This window comes from Capsicum annuum, chromosome 1 (assembly GCF_002878395.1).
Source record: "Capsicum annuum cultivar UCD-10X-F1 chromosome 1, UCD10Xv1.1, whole genome shotgun sequence".
Classification (NCBI taxonomy): Eukaryota; Viridiplantae; Streptophyta; class Magnoliopsida; order Solanales; family Solanaceae; genus Capsicum; species Capsicum annuum.
Window position 1 is genome coordinate 97,402,576 of NC_061111.1, and position 18,654 is coordinate 97,421,229.

At 34.1% G+C, this 18,654-nt stretch overlaps 2 long non-coding RNA genes across 2 annotated transcripts in view; one reads left to right on the forward strand and one right to left on the reverse strand.

The window, feature by feature from the left end:
- Positions 1–8,318: 8,318 nt before the first annotated feature.
- On the forward strand, positions 8,319–18,427 carry LOC124895937. The gene is made up of 3 exons (XR_007052159.1): positions 8,319–12,315; positions 12,532–12,605; positions 16,395–18,427. It is a non-coding gene; the product is annotated as an uncharacterized LOC124895937 (long non-coding RNA).
- Positions 9,971–18,654, reverse strand: part of LOC124895936 — a 10,619-nt gene continuing 1,935 nt past the window's right edge. Inside the window, exons 2-3 of the long non-coding RNA XR_007052155.1 lie at positions 18,445–18,522; positions 9,971–10,415 (exon numbers count right to left, since the gene is read on the reverse strand). This is a non-coding gene — a long non-coding RNA (uncharacterized LOC124895936). The remainder of the gene's footprint in view (positions 10,416–18,444; positions 18,523–18,654) is intronic.

Genomic DNA, 18,654 nt, shown 5'->3' on the forward strand with positions numbered 1-18,654 from the left:
TATTGCAGAAAATCTGCAATAGCATTTTTTAGTTGGTTGATCGGACTTCGACGGGGTGTCCGAAATTCGTTTGGAGTCCGATCAACCAACTAAAAAATGCTATTGCAGATTTTCTGCAATAAATAGCAGTTTTTTTCACCCTTTTGGCCCATTCCAAAAGTAGTCAATATGGGTGTCGTTGGTTTTGTTTTGACGCGTAGATTTCATATTTGATATTTTTAGTGGAGTTCAGGATTGTTCATGAAAAGTAAGGTCGCGGATTCAAGTGTAGCAGACCAATTTGATTTTTGAGGTCGGTTATGACTTAACTCTTCAGACTGGATAATAAATGATGGTACAAAATGCATGTTAAGGGTGGGAACTAATCATGAAAAATGGCTATCTTTGTATTGTGCCCGTGTGGGGGCCTATATGTGATGTATTATCGAAATTGAGATATTATGTGATGTGTTTGATCGTGTGGGGTCCTATGTGATGTTGTTTGCCTTGAATATATGTGAATAGTTGTATTGTGTTATTTAATGTGGTACCGTTGGTGTATTGTGATTATATCATACTTTATTGGCATATGAGACATGTGGAAATTCATGGATGAAACAAAAATAATAAGTGGATATTGGCTCATGTAGTTGTGGGAATGTATCATTGTGGTTGGTTGTGGAAGTATATCATGTGATTGGTTGTGGAATTACTCATTGTGATTGGTTGTGAGCATTACATCTTCATATCATACTCATTCATGAAACGTTCGTACCACCGTGGTAACATCTGAGAAACACTGGCAACACCTTTTTTAAAAAAATATTGTAACACCTTATAAAACCCTTTTCGAGGGATGTGCCGGAAAGGAGATATGAGATATGTAGATTATATATGGGTTGAGACCTCCCATGGGTCCTACGTCAGGAAGCTTTAGCTCCGTAGGTGTATACGGGGATTGTGCGACGATCCCGGAGGTTGTGCGACGACCTCGTGCATCATCATCATCATCATCATCATCATCATATACATTGCACTTACTTTATTGTGTTTATGTCGTGTTGTATTGTCTTATTGACTTGTCATCTATGTATTTGTCTTACCTCCCTTTACTTGTATTTGATGATCTTGTATCTACATGTTCTCTCTTGTTCTATTTATAAGTGACATAATGTATACTTGTGTTCAATATCTTGATGTGTTGTTGTAATATATGTGAGATATATTAGAACTATTAGTGCAAGCGGTGTGGGCTACCATTGTGGGATATTTTCTAATTGCAGGTGACGTGCCCTTAGTGTATATTTTATATGCTTTATTTACTACTTTGCTTGGTCAGCCTATGCTACCTACTGAGTACAAGTGTACTGTACTCATGCCTACTGCGCCCTTTCAGTGCAGGTCCTAGCTCGAGTGCGCCTCAGATTTCTTGACTTGGGCAATTGTTGGAGCTTCCAAGGTAGCGGTTGGGTACTCATGCGTTCGAAGTTCACCTCTATCTTTCTAAAGTAGTTATGTCTTTATTAGTATTCGGACACAGATATTATTCGTTTCGTAGTTATTTTCCTATGTATTTGACTCTTGGATTGTATTAGTAGTTCTTACATTATTGACACCTAGCTTTGGGCATGATTGACATCTTGGATAAGTTCTTTCCGCATTGTTATGACTACTTATATGGTTTGGTTTCATTCTAGAAGCTTTACCGTGGGATATATCTGTCTTTTTTTCTTTTCGTATCAGTTTGGGTGATAGGCTTACTTGTCAAGGTACACTGCAACAAGTGCCATCGTGACCCTTATTTTTTGGTCGTGACAGATTTATTGTAATAAGGTAAAGTTACCTTGTGTATATATGTAAATTTTAATTAAAATTATAATATTGGGCCTGTAAAAGGGCCTTCATTATCTAGTTTATTTCTACTATATAGAAATGTGACCATTGGGATGACCAATGGCAAAATTATAATTATTTTCAATACGCAAGGCAATTTATGTCAGCTTTCAGATCATTCTTCGCCACTGTCTCTCGATTCTAGAGTTTTCCAAATGCCAACTTTCAAAATTGAAGACGAGTCTCTCAAAGAGTACATAAACCATATGGTAGAAACACCTACTTGACATTATCAACAAAAAGATAGAAATGGGTTATTGCTATTCAATGAAGTTTTTTTTTCTTGAATTTTTAACCAAATACAAGTTTCTATCAGGACCTGACCTAATTAACGACAGAAATTGAACTAATAAAAAACAATCGAATTTGGAGAAAGTTTTGTCTTTATTGATTTCAGTAATGGAATTACAAATTTGACAACTAAAGGAAAATAAAACTGGAATTCGCATGGTTGAGCTCCAAGCTAAACTGATAAGAAGAAGAAGAAGAAGAAGAAGAAGAAAAAGAAGAAGACGAAGAAGAAATTTGTAGGGAGAGAGAGAGAGAAATACAAAGAGAATTTGAGGGAGAGGAAAGATGGGAAAGGTAGTTAGGTTACCAGATTTCTGTTAATGCCCCTTTCTCTCTCCTCGTGGCCTTTTATAGACACGCAAGCTACCACATCAACTGATCTTGGCCTTTCATCTATTTAATAAGCTTTTAATCTGAACCGTTCTTTTATTCCTCTAACTACCTTCAACTAACATAATCGTAAGGTCATAACATTTTCCCTCCGCTTGCAAAACAGCCTTGTCCTTAAGACTGAGAATCAAATCCAGGAAACTTGGACTTGAGAAAAGAATAATACTCCTAAGTGGCATTCTCGGGAGCCAAATTAGACTACTACACTAGCATACGAACACTAGCACTATTGCCCTGTTGCACCAGTTGTCGCTGCAAAATCTTTACAGGATGCACTAGAAATTTCCCATCCATACTAGTAGCTGGTAATGCAGTTTGAACCATAACATCCTTAGCTACTCTATTCATCAAAAGTGATACATGGAAAACAGGATGAACTCGCGAAGTAGGGGGTAAAGCAAGCTGGTAAGCTATTGGTCCCACCTTGGCAAGCACTTGATAAGGGCCATAAAACTTGGTACATAACTTCAAGTTCTTCCTTTGGGCCAAGGACAACTGCCTATATGGCTGAAGCTTAAGGAATACCCAGTCACCCACCTGAAACTCTTTTTTAGTCTGCTTCCTATCCCCAAACATCTTCATTCTCTCTTGAGCCTTAAGGATATTATTACTAAGCAACTGCTGCATCTACTGCCTTTTCATTACCAAATCTTCAGCAATAGGTATAGCAGTACTCAAGAGAGGGCCTATGGAAAGTTATGGTGGCGTGTAACCATAGAGAGCCTTAAAAGGAGTGCACTACAGACTACTATAAAAATGGTGTTATACTACCATTGAGATAAATGCAACCATTATTTCCAATGAATTGGTCGATGGGAAGTCATGCATCTTAAGTAGTTCTCTATACACCGATTCATCCTTTCTGTTTGGCCATCACTCTGAGGATGATATGCAGTACTAAAATGTAGTTGAGTACCCAATAACTCAATAGAGCTTGCCAGAAATTGCTCAAAAAATTCTTATCTCTATCAGAGACAATGGATTCAGGCAATCCATGGAGGGAGTGTATCCTTTTCATGAATTTATCTACAACAATACTAGCTATAATGGATGAACAAGAGCAATGAAATACGCAAACTTAGAACTTTTGTCCACTACTACCAAAATCACATCTTTACCCTGAGACTTGGGCAGACCCTCAATGAAAACCGTACTCATATGTCTCCACAGCTGATCAGGAATAGGTAAAGGTTACAGCAGGCCAGGATAGGGTACATTCTCAGTCTTGCACCTTTGGCAAACATCGCAATTTGCAAAAATTTGGATTACCATATGCTTCATGTTGGTCAAATAAAAAACCTGAGACAACCTCTTGAGTGTTCCTAGTTGACCTGAATGAACACACAAAGGGGAAGTATTAAAAATCTTAATCAGTTTTTCTCTGAGAGCACCAAAACTTCCCACAACTATCTTACTCTTCCTTCTTAAAACACCAGCTGAATACTGGTATAAGTGAGGTCCAATAGCAGCAGTAGTCACCTCAGCTATGATTGTGGCTATTATGGGATCATCTATATAGCTATCATTGATATCCTCTATCCACCGAGGACTATAATAGTAATAACATTAAGGGATACAGGGATAGCATCTTGTGCTTCAAACTGTCTAGAGAGGGTATCTGCCACTCTATTTTTATCTCCTTTTTTATACTGAACTTCAAAGTCTAAGCCTAAAAGATTAGTGAGACCCTTTTGTTGAATGGCAGTAGTAACTCTTTGTTCTAGAAGATATTTAAGGCTGAAATGGTCAGTCCTCACAACAAAATGCCCAAACTGCAAGTAGTGTCTCCACTTATCTGCTGCATTCAACAAGGCCATGTACTCCTTCTCATATATTGATTTGCCTCTATGATTAGGAGCAATAAACTTACTGAGATAAGCGAAAGGTCTTCCCTGTTGCATCAACATAGCTCCTATACCAGATTGACTAGCATCAATTTCCACTATGAAAACCTGAGTATAGTCAGGAAGAGCAAGCGCAGGAGTATAGGACATAGCAACTTTAAGTGCCTCAAAGGCTTGGTCAATTTCAATAGTCCAGTGAAAGGCATCCTTTTTGAGAAGATCATGCAAGGGTCCACATATGCTACTATAGCCCTGCACATGCTTTCTATAGTATTCTTTCAAGCCTAAAAAACCTCTAAGAGCCTTAGCTGTAGTAGGTTTGGGCCATTCTTTCATAGCATTTATTTTATTAGGGTAAGTGGACACCCCTTCTATAGTAATGATATCACCAAGGTATTCCACTCTAGCCTGACCAAATGAACACTTACATTTATTAGCATATAAGGTATGCTTATGCATCACCTGAAACACTATCTTAAGATACATCAAATAGTCTTTCAAAGACCTACTATAGATAAGGATATCATCAAAGAACACCAAAATAAATTTCCTAAGCAAGCTTGAAAACCTGATTCATAAGAGCTTGAAATATGGCAGAAGCATTAGTAAGCCCAAAGGGCATGACTTTGAACTCATAGTGACCTATATGTGTTCTAAATATTGTTTTGAACACATCCTCAACCTTCATCCTGATCTGGTGATAACTAGCTCTGAGATAAATTTTTGAAAAAATTACAGGTCCTTGTAAGTCATCCAGCAAATCATCTATTATAGGAATAGGATACTTATCCTTTATTATGATTTAATTCAAACCCCTGTAGTCTACACAAAACCTCCAAGAGCCATCTTTTTTCTTTACTAATAGTGTTAGGGATGAGAAGGGTGATTGACTATGTTGTATAATTCCAGTATTCAGCATCTCCGCTACTTGTCTCTCAAGTTTCTCTTTTTATGGTAGTTGTATTTGTAAGGCCTCAGGCTAATAGGTAAGGCATTTGGCTTCAAAGGAATTGTATAATCCAATTTTCTCTCAGGTGGTAATGACTTAGGTTCAGCAAATAATATGTCATACCTGATCAATAACCTCTGAATTGCTCCATCACCCTCTGTTTGTTCTACCTCAGTTGTTCCCGCCATAAAAAATAAGTGAGCCAATAATGTTTGTCCTTTCCATAATAGCTTTCCCATAGCAGTACTAGTGATCATGTTGAGTTGTCCTTCTTCAGTCAGTGCATGAAGAATCACCTTATCCGTCTTTTTACCAACAGTCACACAGTGATTCTCATGATTAAGCGTGGTTGGATTAAATTTCTTCATCCAGTCATTGCCAAGAACAATATCAGATCCACCCAACTTGATAATCTTTAAATCTTCTGTAAAACTTTTACCTCTCATTTTCCAAGTATAGTGTATGTAACTAGAACTGCAATAGACATAGTTGCTATCTGCAATGGTCACTCTAATTGGATGAGAGCACAAAGGATGATGACCAGTTTCTCTTATGGTTAGTTCATCTATAAAACTATGAGTAGCACCAGATTCCACCAGTATGGACAGGGACTTGTTCATTTTTGTGCCTCCAATTAGAATCGAATTGACCCGTAAATTGCTTCCTAATAATTCATTCAAATACATAGCTTCCTGTATTTCTAAATTTAATTCACCTTCAATCTCTATCTTAGGGTTGCCAATTTGGTCCGATGACATCTCTTCAGTTTCTCCAGTGATGCACTGAAGTTTCTTCATCTTACATTGGTGCCCAGGGCTAAACTTATCCCTATATTTGAAAAAATGATGATTACTCTTTCTATACTCATACACTTCAAGAATCAACCTGAACACATTAGGTATCGCATTAGGAGTGTTTGTTCCTTTAGCAACCCCTATATTATAAACATTACTCAAAGGTTTGTACACAAGCTTAGCTTTCTTCAAGGCAGCCTCTATTGCCTTCTCTTGCATTCGAACTTGCTTAATTGCAAAGATCAAGGTATCCAATTGAAATATCTTAACTGCAAACTTAATCTCCTCCTTTAAAGCTCCCATAAAACTAGACAAAAAATAAGCATCATTTAGGGAAGGGTTCCTGATGATCATTTGAGCCTTAAGATCTTAATATTTGGTCAAAAACTCATCTATACTCCCTGTTTGAACCAATTTATTAAACTCTTCAACCATATCCTCTACTGCTACATCCCCAAATTGGCTACATAATTCAGATTTAAACTCTAACCAGGTCATTAAACCTCTACTTAGGGTTAGTGAATGGTACCATACTTCAGCATCTCCACACAGGTAAAGTGCAGTATTTTCAACATTCTGATGTTTTGCAATTCTATAGAGATTAAAATATCATTCGCATTTTCGAATCCATACCTTAGGATCATGACCTTCAAAGTTAGATAGATCCCATCTCAGTGTAGGAGTTTGATTGCCCTATTGTCGAGCTGGTCGACCTTCATTTCCCAGAATCAGAAGCAAGCCATATCCTAAATTAGGATTTTCTTCACGAACACTATTATCGCGCCTCTCCAGTCCCAGTAACCACTCTAAAATCTGTTCCAATGTTCCTTGGATGCCCGTTTTTATGGCTTTCACCTCATTTTAACTAGCTAACAATTCTTCTAATAGTTCATCGTGTCAAAGAAGTTTCTCATCCATAAGTCTCAAATGAGTACCCTATGCCATTGTTACTCTTCACAAATCATAGAGCTAAACCTGGCTCTGATACCAAATGTCAGGACCTGACCTAATTAACTGCACAAATTGAACTAATCGAAAGCAATTGAATTTGGAGAAAGTTTCAACTTTATTAATTTCAGTAATAGAATTATAAATTTGACAACTAAAGGAAAATAAAACTGGAATTCGCCATGGTTGAGCTCCAAGATAAACTGATAAGAAGAAGAAAAAGAAATCAACAGGGAGAGAGAGAAATACAGAGAGAATTTGAGGGAGAGGAAAGAGGGGAAAGGTAGTTAGGTTACCAAATTTCTGTTAATGCCCCTTTCTCTCTCCTTGTGTCCTTTTATAGACACATAAGCTTCCATATCGACTGATCTTGTCCTTTCATCCATTTAATGAGATTTTAATATGAACTATTCATTTATTCCTCTAACTACCTTCAACTAACCTAGTCGTAAGGTCATAACAGTTTTCTTGATGTTTTTCTAAATCAGTCAGTATATCGATTTCAGATATAAACATGAACACCCAATCGATTATCTTCAACCATTTTCTTAGATCTGAAAGAAATTGACCTTTTGATGATCTTAATTCTATATCTGTGTTTGATAATTGTGCTATTGAACATTTAAATTGGCAATTTGTTATTCATATTTGAGGTGGGAATTGTCTAAAATAATTGAGGATTTTAGGTTTTTCTATTTATTATAATTTTTGGGTTGGTATTAGTAGAGAGGCAGTCATGAAGAGTATGTTTCACTGCCTTTCTGTTGCAAACCCACAGGATGGCTGGGTTGATGGTTCATGAACTATGGATTATGACTATGGTGTCAATTTTGATGATGGGGAGGAGATGGCCAATTGCGACGACTAAAGTGTCTGGGCATAGAAGAAATTTCAAAAACCCATATGTGCTACTTCCGAATCAATTAGTGTCATCGATTAAGGTATAAACATGAACACTCAATCGATTATGTTCTACCATTTTTTGGATCTAAAACAATAAAATAGCTAAGAAAATTTCATTAATGGAGTTAATTCTCTCCTCTTCAGTCTTCTCGATGATTCTCCATTTTTTCTCTAGATAAGATTCTCAATTCTTTTGGCTTCTTATACTTCTATGTTTTTTATTGTCGAATCTACATCTTTGAGTTCTTTGCTATATTTATGTCTAGAATTTATCTATTTTTCTAATTTTTCTAATGGTTGCTACTAATTTTCTAGCCTCTACTATTAGAGTTTGAACAAACAATGTTGATGCTCTAAAGGCTGAATGATTAGGAATAGATAGATATAGATTTGTAATTTTCAATTTATGGGTCTCCTTGAATACTTTCTAGTTAAATTGTGGGACTTTCACTCCAGAATGCAATGTGTTTGATTTAATTTACAATAAAAATATCTCAGTAAGAAACAGTTAGTATGAAGAATAAGCTAGCAATGCTTTTTTACACTAAAAGAAATTAACTACATGAACTAGCCAAGTAATGGACTACATCTTAGACGTCGGAGGAAATATGGATATATGGTCACTGACCATTCATTTGATACACATTAAATGCAAAGATGGAGATAATGTAATTAAACAATTTAAGCTAATCCTCAAATATCAACATTCCATTTATTCACGTTACAATATGGATGATTAGGTTGAGCCTGATAGTTTAACATGTTTACATACTCTTGCGAGCTATATAGTTAGAAAGAATGTTTGAACCGAGTCTTGTATTGAATCAATGATAAGAAAAAAACTGAGTTAAGATCTTGCTGACTTCTGATTCATCTATATTTTCAAGTGTGATGATAAATAAGTGAGGTGGCTGCATTAGAAAATTCAACATGGCTATTATACCATGATAGCCAAAACAAGATAAACTATAAGACTAAGGATTTATTTTGAGCAGTCTATTTATTCTCAAATTATATTCGCCTGATATGTAGGATTATATTGGATATTGAAAGGAATTACTTGGTATTATGATCATTAGGGGAATGATATCAAATTTCAAAGATGTTTCAGAATTTTTTTGGCTGCCCGTTCAAGAACTGTGATTTTATCATATCGAGATTATACTATAGTCTTTTGTTGTTGAACTTCTGCTTATAATATATTATGTTTAGTAAGATAGCAATACTAAGATAGAAGCATGGATAAAGTAGTGTTTCTACTGATCATTTTACTGCTACGATAGAGAAATTTATCTTTCTCTGTTACATGTGCAAATCAATGGATTGTCAACTCTTCTTTACGGTGTACGCTTGATTGATACACTTGGAAGATCACAAAAAAAACAACACTCTCTATAAAAATTTGCCAATAAAGTATCACATCTGATATCAATTCAAAAATGTAGGTTCAATACTATCTTAAAGGAAAGATATCTTAGATTGACAATAATAACGCTTTAATGTAAGTCGTTATGGTACTTTGAAATACTGTCGATCGCCACTTTTTTCAAGCAACCGTCAGTCACAAATGAAAATAATCATATGATATCATAGGCACTTCTAATTTCTTTGGAGATTCTCAATGCACCATGCACTGAATCATACTTAAGCCTGAAATAAGATTACTGATGAACCAATCTTGGACTATATTATGAAGGTGAATTATAATGTGTGTGTAATTTTATTTCCTTTTAGTTTCATCTATTTGGAATGATATGTTCTTTAGGGTGTGCCTCTATTTCAGTCTCTTAGTCTTGATTGTTTCTTTACGCCTTCTTTGAGGATATCAGTTGTGATCGGAATAAGCCGCACTTTAATTGAACTAACTGAAAGTGATAGATACGGTCTACTATGTAAAGTAAGTGTTGCCCTCACCATTCTTTGATGCAATAAGGTGAATGCTGAAGTGTCAAACTTTATCATCTAAAAGATAAAAAAAATGGGCTTAAGGCTGTTGACACATAACATTTGTTTATGATCAAGTAACTTTTGTGTAGTATTCATAGAGGTAGTAAAATCAAGAGATGTCATCATGAAATTTCTATATCATAGGGTCCTCTCAAACTAAGAGAAGGCTTAACCAGCTGATGTTTATAAACAAGGACTATTAGCATTTCACTAGTAAAGAAACAGATGATACTGAAAGGCCAAATATGCTTTTAATTGACATGACAATGACTACTCAGTAATGATAATATAGTGCAGGAGTAGCCTAAAACTGCTGTCTTGTATGATCTATACTTTCAGATATGTGCACCATGTCAATTTTTCCTTGCAACGGTGATGTTGAAGGACCATAAATTTATGAGGTACTACATATTTGTGGATCTTATGATTAGCTTTACTGCTTCCAAGAAATACTACATAAGGAATCTTGATGGACACCTGCAGAATTGGATATAGAAAGACATACAGTGATTTAATGTCTTGAAAATCAATAGAAAAAAACATATCCAAAATTAGTATTTTGATTTACTACTTTGATATTGAGATATCATTGTTCATCTCTAATCATCTCTAGCTCGATATTTCATGTAATGCATATAAGTCTTGATTAGTAAATAGTAGATGCAATAAGAAGTTAGGGGAAAGGAAAAGAGGGGGGAAAAGAATGGACTGTATTGGTTTCAACCTTCTCTTTTTTGTATTGACTATTTCTACTAACTTCTAATTCCATAGGATTTGTATTTATGCAGATGGTGTTGGTGTACATTAAAAAATCCAATACGAAAGTAAAGAAGAGAGGAAATATTTATAATTTAATTGATTTAGAATATTCCTTATTATTTAATTTAAATTTCTGTGTCACGTTAGCAGACAAGTGATCTCTTTCAATAGTTCATTTTGGCAAGAGGTCAATATGGTATTGATGTTGAGGAAGGCAAGGGATCACTAATGCAACAGTTTAGATAGATTATAGCCCATCTCACTATGAAGGTCATGAGGTATTCTTAAATCCTAAGACTTCATTATTATTAGCTTATGATTGATTCTTAGGTTAGTACTTTGGTTCTTATTCTTTCATTGGCGGTGGTTCCATGGTAAGATTCTTTCTTACTTCAAACTTTTTTTTGTCGTTTAGTTTTTCGAAAGACTTGAGTCTTTCTTTCATGGTAAATTAAGATATCAATATTTTCATAGTTTGGGTGTTCTACCTGAAGGCAAACATGATTCAAGTCAGTAAAGCTTCTATAACTGCTAGACTTGTTAAGTTTTTTTGTAACTTTCACCTTATGAACTTTTGGCTTCGAACCACTTACAATAAGTTGAATATTATCAAATTATTTTTTATGCATTTTAAATATTGGAAGTACATATAATCTTGGAGTGCAGCACGCTCACTGAATTTGAGATCAAATATCTATTTCCTTTTTGGATCTCAATCTATTTGTTCTCCAGGTTTCTTAAGATGTTCCAAAGTACATAATTGTCTTTGGGGAAAGAGCTGAGCTTCATGGGTTGAATCTTGAAGGCTTAAGACTCCATGGATTCTCTACTACGGAGGTTTGTTTCATTTTAAAAATAATTACGCTATGTTTCTAGCAAATAGATGTAGGAAGATAAAGTTTTATAAGCGAAAAAACATAAGAATATGATATGAATTGCTCTCGAGGTTTAGAATTGGTCCTGTGTCTTCACTGCATTGATCGTGTAATTTTGTAAGTGTGATGTATTTTAGCAGCATTTTCTTCATCACTAGCCAGTTCTTACTAAAATTACTTGTTTGTTTTTAACTCTTTTGATTTATGTGGATAAAAAAAGACGAGGATCTATCAGAAATAACCTATCTACCTCAGAGATGGAGGTGAGGTTCGTATACAATACCCTCTCAGACCTCACTTTATGGGACTATACTGCTTATGTTGTTGTTATTGCCTACGTGCCTAAAATCCTGTATTATGCTTTAAGGAACTTGTTAATTCTCTGGTTTAACATTTGCTACGACTCAAGGGAAATCTTGAAAATATGTACATTATTAAGGGCAAAATAGTTATTAAGTCCGGCTGATATTTACCTAACCTTTTCCCTGCAAAACATTCTAGAAAAGTTATCTCTCAATGGAACAATCTTGAATCATCCTTCAACTTTCAAGAATACATAGGAATGATCTTTTTCACCAACGCGGTTGGCGGCAACACAACCACAATCAAAAACAAAAGTACAGTGAAGAGATCAATTTCTAATAAGGTTATGCAAGGCTTCCTTGACGTCGGCCTCTCCACCATTTGGACTCACAAGGATAATTCAATGTTGCAGTCCTTCGATTATTGGCTAAATACATGTAGTAAGTAGTCTAATCCGTTGGTTATGGTGTATTTTAGTTCTCCTTCTCCACACTCTCTATTTCTTTCTGAATGATTATTTTTTCAACTTTGCATAAAAATAAAAAGCAAGTTAAGTTACTAGAAATAATGAAAGTTTCCATGAATATTAGCCAAATTTTATTTTCTTTAGAATTAGTTGATTTTGAACTTTTCTTTTACTCCTCTTTTGGTTTCAGCTCGTTCATCTATGCTATATGTAATAGCTACAACTCCAAGCTAAGTTGGGGAAGAGGCATTCATTGGCGTTGAGGTAAAGATTAAGGAAGTATCAGGGATGTGCATTTGTATTCCATATAACTAGGCTATCAAAATCTACTGCGTTCGGTATAAGTTTCCTCACATTTAAACCTACCAAGGTTAGAATTTTGTGTTTTTTGTTAAAATCTAGAAATAGTAAGTTGGAACAGTCAATTTAACTAAATCTCCTTATTTAGAATAGGATGAATCAAATAGGAAAAGTTACCTTTAGTAGGCTAGGAGAAAATTTTGTATGAGGAACAATAAGACTTTATTTGATAAAAAAAATATGGCATATGAAGTTTCTATTCAAGATTTCATTGTTTATGATGAGTTTATCATGCAATAAACTCTCCGATGATAGTGTAACAACAACATACCTGGTGTAATTTCACATATGGGGTTTGAAAGGGAGGTGTAGTCCCTACTGATAGCGATCCCACGAGTCAATATCTAGGTTCTTTTATTTTTTGCATTGTAGGACTTATAAAGAGAATGATCTGGAGCACCTATTATGTAGAGTGAGGTAGAGACCAAGTTATGAAAACCATTCTGTGATTCTTTTGGTATTATTAGAATCACAGGTATCATGAGGCATCGATTTATAGAACGATGGTGTTTATAATCTCAAATAGAAAGAGTATGCAGGTCTATTTTATTTCAATCTGTCCTTAGTTTATCTTCAAACTTCCTGGTAGGTAATAGTATTTTAGTATTAAACATACAAAATTATAATTGCATCATTCATGTATTACAGTAATGTTTACATTATTAATATGAGTTTCATTGCATTTACAATTGAAAAAGTACTTCATAACATTAGTGGTAGCTTATATTAGAAACTAAAAAATTTTAAAGGACAAGTACAATAATGATGTGGTAGCTTATATTAGAGTTATATAATCTTGTTTTCTATGTAAAGGTTGATTCTTGTATAGTTAATTAAATTATAATTTGATTAATGTATCAGGATCAATTAAAAATAATTTATGAAACTCTATATATGAAAATTGATGAAAGTTAATTTTTGATAATAGAAATTTGCTCGACTTAACTGAAGTTCAAAAAATATCTTGAGAAATGCTCAACTAATTGGCAATTCTACTGGAAATAACTATAAAGGAATATCATTGATATTAATGGGATACTATTCGTCTTTCATTTACTATCTTACCACCAAATGTATGCAAGTTTTCTAGCTAAATGAATACATTGATATCAAGATGGAACTGGATGGATTGAAAATCCCATCAACTGAATTCATGTTTTCTAGGATCTTCCAAGCCATATAAGCCTATGAGCTATGGGATCTAGGATTATTTGTGTTAAAAATTTACTTTGGGCTCCCACAATTTAGTTATAAACATGATTTACTTCCTTCCCTCATTGTAACGAAGCAAGATTTAGCTGCTCTATTTTGGAGAGATGTTTGTATGTTTACTCCTTTCAATGGGTCTAGGGAACATCTTTTTATTTATTCTCTAGCAAGTTGATGGTTCTTGTATGTATGTGCACTTATTGGATTTAACCAGTTAAAACTGTGTACCTACTTAAGAAGACACGATAAATTCAAAATCACATACTAAATAGTTATCTTATAAGATCTATAACCTTTTGAGTTATATGCATTTAGCTAAGAACATAAAACAGTTGAAGCAACTAATCATATATGTGATGTGAACTCATTGGATTGAAGCTTAGGTGTTTTTGTTACACTTACACTAAAATTGGTGCCCGAAATGTTTGATTTGATTCAAGACTTGTATATCAGTGACATGCAGTGAGATCTAAAAGGCATCTACCTCTTTAATTGCCTCTAAATTATCAGGTTCTTAAATTTCTCCAATAGCTCTTTATTTTTCTTCTTTTGAAAATTTTCATTTCTAGATGAATATGTTGCAACTATATGAATATAAAATTAATATATTATATTTTCAAAAAAAAGTTGTTGTATATAAATATGAAGTTTAGTGTGAATAGTGTTATAAATTATTGTACAGTTATATAAAAAAAATTGTTGAATAGAAATTGTGTTTACTTGTTCACATAATAATCTGAAATAGCGCAATTAATCTTTTTGTTTGTAAGTCCAGTAAGCATTTTCTTAGATTTGTTGTTTGCTTCTTGATTCTTGTTGTTTTATATTTGGTTAAACCTTAAGTGGAAGCTCTATACAGCTAATTCACTAGATTGAATTTCATCCTAAAAATCCATCTTATCATTCGGTAAGTTACTTGTTATGTCGTTTACTTTTTCGAAGCCTTCAATTAAACTTTATATTCCTTTGCAATCTGAACATTCCAATGCTTATATATATAAATAAAGTCTTTGAAATAGTTTGGTCCATATTTTTGAAAAATATTGACATGAAATGTCAGTCACAGAGGATCATCAAAGAGTGACATTTTATTTGGATGTGTTGGTGGTATTTTTAAAATTTTATTGATAGGAGGTTGAGAGATTTCTCCACCAAATATTTTGTAAGCTAGATTCTTCTTATTTGATAAGTAGCAATATAAGCGAATATTTCACTAGATTTATATATTCGGGTTACATCGATGTACTATATAGAAAGATAAGATTAGATTAGCTTTCAACATGTTTTTTGAAAGTAAAATATAGATAGAGAGCATTCCAATGATAAGGAGAAGTTAAAACAACTTCGAACGAATTAGCAGGTAAATCGACCTACTAATTTTATCTTGTGTTGTTTTGGAGGAAATATGAAAAAAAGGTTTTCTTCTTGGGGTTGACATAATTTCTCCCTCCTCCTAAGGATAAATTGTTAGGGGAAGCCTTAGAGAGTGTTTTTAAAGCAACTCTAGATCTGCTTATAGCCTGTAGGAATCAAGTAGTAGTTTAAACTTATTTTTTCATTTTTTCTCATCTTATGGTGCATTATTGCACTATATATAATCATCTAATATGTTTATAATCGTATTTAGAAATAGTTAAAAAGAATGAGCCAGAAAGTGATGACGATATGAATTAATTATGAATAGATAAGCATGATGACAAAGATGTCTACAACGAAATAGGAGGAGGAAGGGGATGAAACTGACAAAACTAGGCTTCAAAAATTTGTACCTTCATAACGTAAGAATAAGGTCTACGTACACATTACCTTTCCATAGCCCACTTGTGAAATCACACTTTTTATAGCATTGTTAGTTGCATATTGGCTTTCCATTTGCCTTTTTTCTCTCTCATCATTGTGTCTGTATCACTATTTATTGATTTCCTCTTTGACTACGTAGCCATTACTTGGGATTTATAGAATTTGTATGACAGCTATTTTAGTCAAACCTACAATTTTTTTCGTAAACAAACTAAATGACACGAAAGAATCTCTTTTTTCATTTGTCAAGTGATAGAATTCTTGGTATAGTAGAAAGTCATAAAATTAATAAAAGAAGCGTCTTGCTAGCTTACCAATCTCATCTCATGTGTTCTAAATGCAACCTCCCTATTCCTAATTTTTTGTTTAGTCATTTAGAGAAGCCTTTGATCTTCACTCATGAAAACTCTATATTTCGTTTTCTGCCTCTTTCTATGAGTCATTTCGCCATAGTAGAAATTAAAGAATTATTTGCTATGTTAACGATATTATTATAACATAAAAAATCATAATTATAAGATGGATGTGCATTGCTATTTGTGTATTGTGAGGCCATTTCTTCGACCATTTTTTCAGTCTCATCTACATCTTCTCCTAATTGATCAATATTGTTATTGCGATCTATTAATGTTTCTGTTATTGGAGTGAGTGTTGTTCTTTATTTTCTCTTTTGGTTTTATGTAGATTGCTTGTCGTATTTCATGCCACTCAAACGCTTCTCATCGTTGTCGTACGAAGACATATCTCACTTGTGGTATCATAGTGTATATATTGTTATTATTGTTATAATGAGATCCAAACTATTATACAAAAACCTATCATGAACAATCTCTTTATCCTACAAAGGTTAGAATAAACTCTGCATGTATCCCACCCTTCTCATACCTCATTTGTAGAATTACATTAAATATGTTATTAGTCTAGCTCATGACTTTATCTTAATCATTTTATTGTAAACAATTTCACCAGTGGACAATTCAAGGAGTATGTGGAGAAAAACTTTGAATTTTACAATCACAAATTTATTTGTTACTTCTTTTGCATTTGCATCTTGCTTTCTGCTATTGTTATTTTATTTTCAATATTGTGATTTCACTTCTTTTGAGCTGAGGATTTGTCAGAAACCACTCTTATCTAACATAGTTTAGGAAAAAAGGTTTGCATATATGTATCCTCCTCAAATCCCAGTTGTGGAATATGTTATTTTTATTGTTACTTTGCTAACTTTGAGTGCACCACTTCAAAAACACCCCTTTCAATTGGTTACTTGCCACCTACTCCTGAAGATGATGGTTTGATCAATTTATTTTCTCCATTTGGTACCATTGTGATGGCTAAAGTTATAAAGGATCATCTAAGTGATATGAGTAAAGGTTACAGATTTGTTAAGTTTGTGGATGTTGAATGAGCTAATAGTGCTAAAACTAGCATGAAGGGCCACCAATATCATCTTGAAGGATAGATCAATTGCTGTGACAGTTGTAGGTAAGTCGCCTCGTCCTATTGTGACCACAAAACTTGCTCTAGAGACACCTTCGTACCCGGATCCTAATCAGGGCATGGGAGGATATCCAGTCCAACAATATGCAGTGGATGGTCCTATTGGAAGTGCTCTACCTGGTGTTCCAGCTCTATGGGGACCACCTGTGCCTCCACCATATGCCCACTACCCACCTCCTCTTAGATCAACCATGTATCTTTCTATCCCAAGTCAACCCATCCCTCCATATGGAATGCAGTATCCTACTTCCATTCCAGTAGCATCATCTGGTGCCCATGCTTAGTCTGTTTCTTTCGGTGAACAAACTTATACATCATCTGGTGAGGCACAACAAAGCTATACTCCTAAAGTGCAATCTCAGAATAGTGCACTTTCTCCTTCGGTTCCTACTTACGTGAATGGAATTTGGTCACACCTAATGCTCAACCTACATACCCGACATCTTCCTATAATTATCCATCTTATTTGGCAGGTTGATGTGTCGGAGCATTTCACCTAATTTATTTCCTCTTACCATGACTTAGTTGTTGGAAATTTACGACTCATATCTTTAACCTTGTTGTACTATTAGCAGAGAGATGAGACACTCAGTTCATTCAGCTTGTGTTGCGGCATTAAATCAGTGGATTATGGATATTATGCATTTTTTAGGATTCATTTCTAGGGATTGCCTTCAAGCATTGTTTTTTAAATTTTATTTTAATGATTTGTTGGAATTTCTTGATGACTAATCACTAACAGTTTGTGTGTTTCAATCCAATCAGTGTTATGTTTCTCCAAATTCTATTTTTTTATTCTTTTTGTTAGAAACTACTATATGTCATTACCAAATGACTGTTAAAACATATCTAACAATTGAAGATTGCATGAAAATGTAAAATATTGGGCCCATGCGAGCACGGGCAATAACCATCTAGTACTAAATACAAGAGAGAATTTGACATTTTGGCAGTATTCACATCAATTTTTTTTTATCAATTTGATCCCTAATTTAAATTTTAATTACTCTACAAATTATTTTATTATTTATTATATATTATATGAGTTCAAGGATGATCAAAGGTAAAATCATCTTTTCAACATTTATTAAACTCACTCCAAAAGCTTTGAGGTCCAAATAAATAAATGAATAAATGCATAAATAAATAACTAAAAATAAACAAAGCAATTATAAATAAGTAAATAAATAAATAAGGGAAAATAAGACTCTTATCCATATGCCATGTGACTGACGTTTGGATAAAGTTTTGAGGATATAGGCTCCACTGGCCCCTTCAAAAATATGCAACGAGAGGGAGTCCCTTGTGGACTCTGAATAGATGACATACAAATGAAAAAGAGAAGGAAGGATTAGAGTCTATTCAATATCCAAATCACTGATTTAGTACCAAACAGAATAAGACAATTTCTATCTATCTATCTATCTATCTATCTATATATATA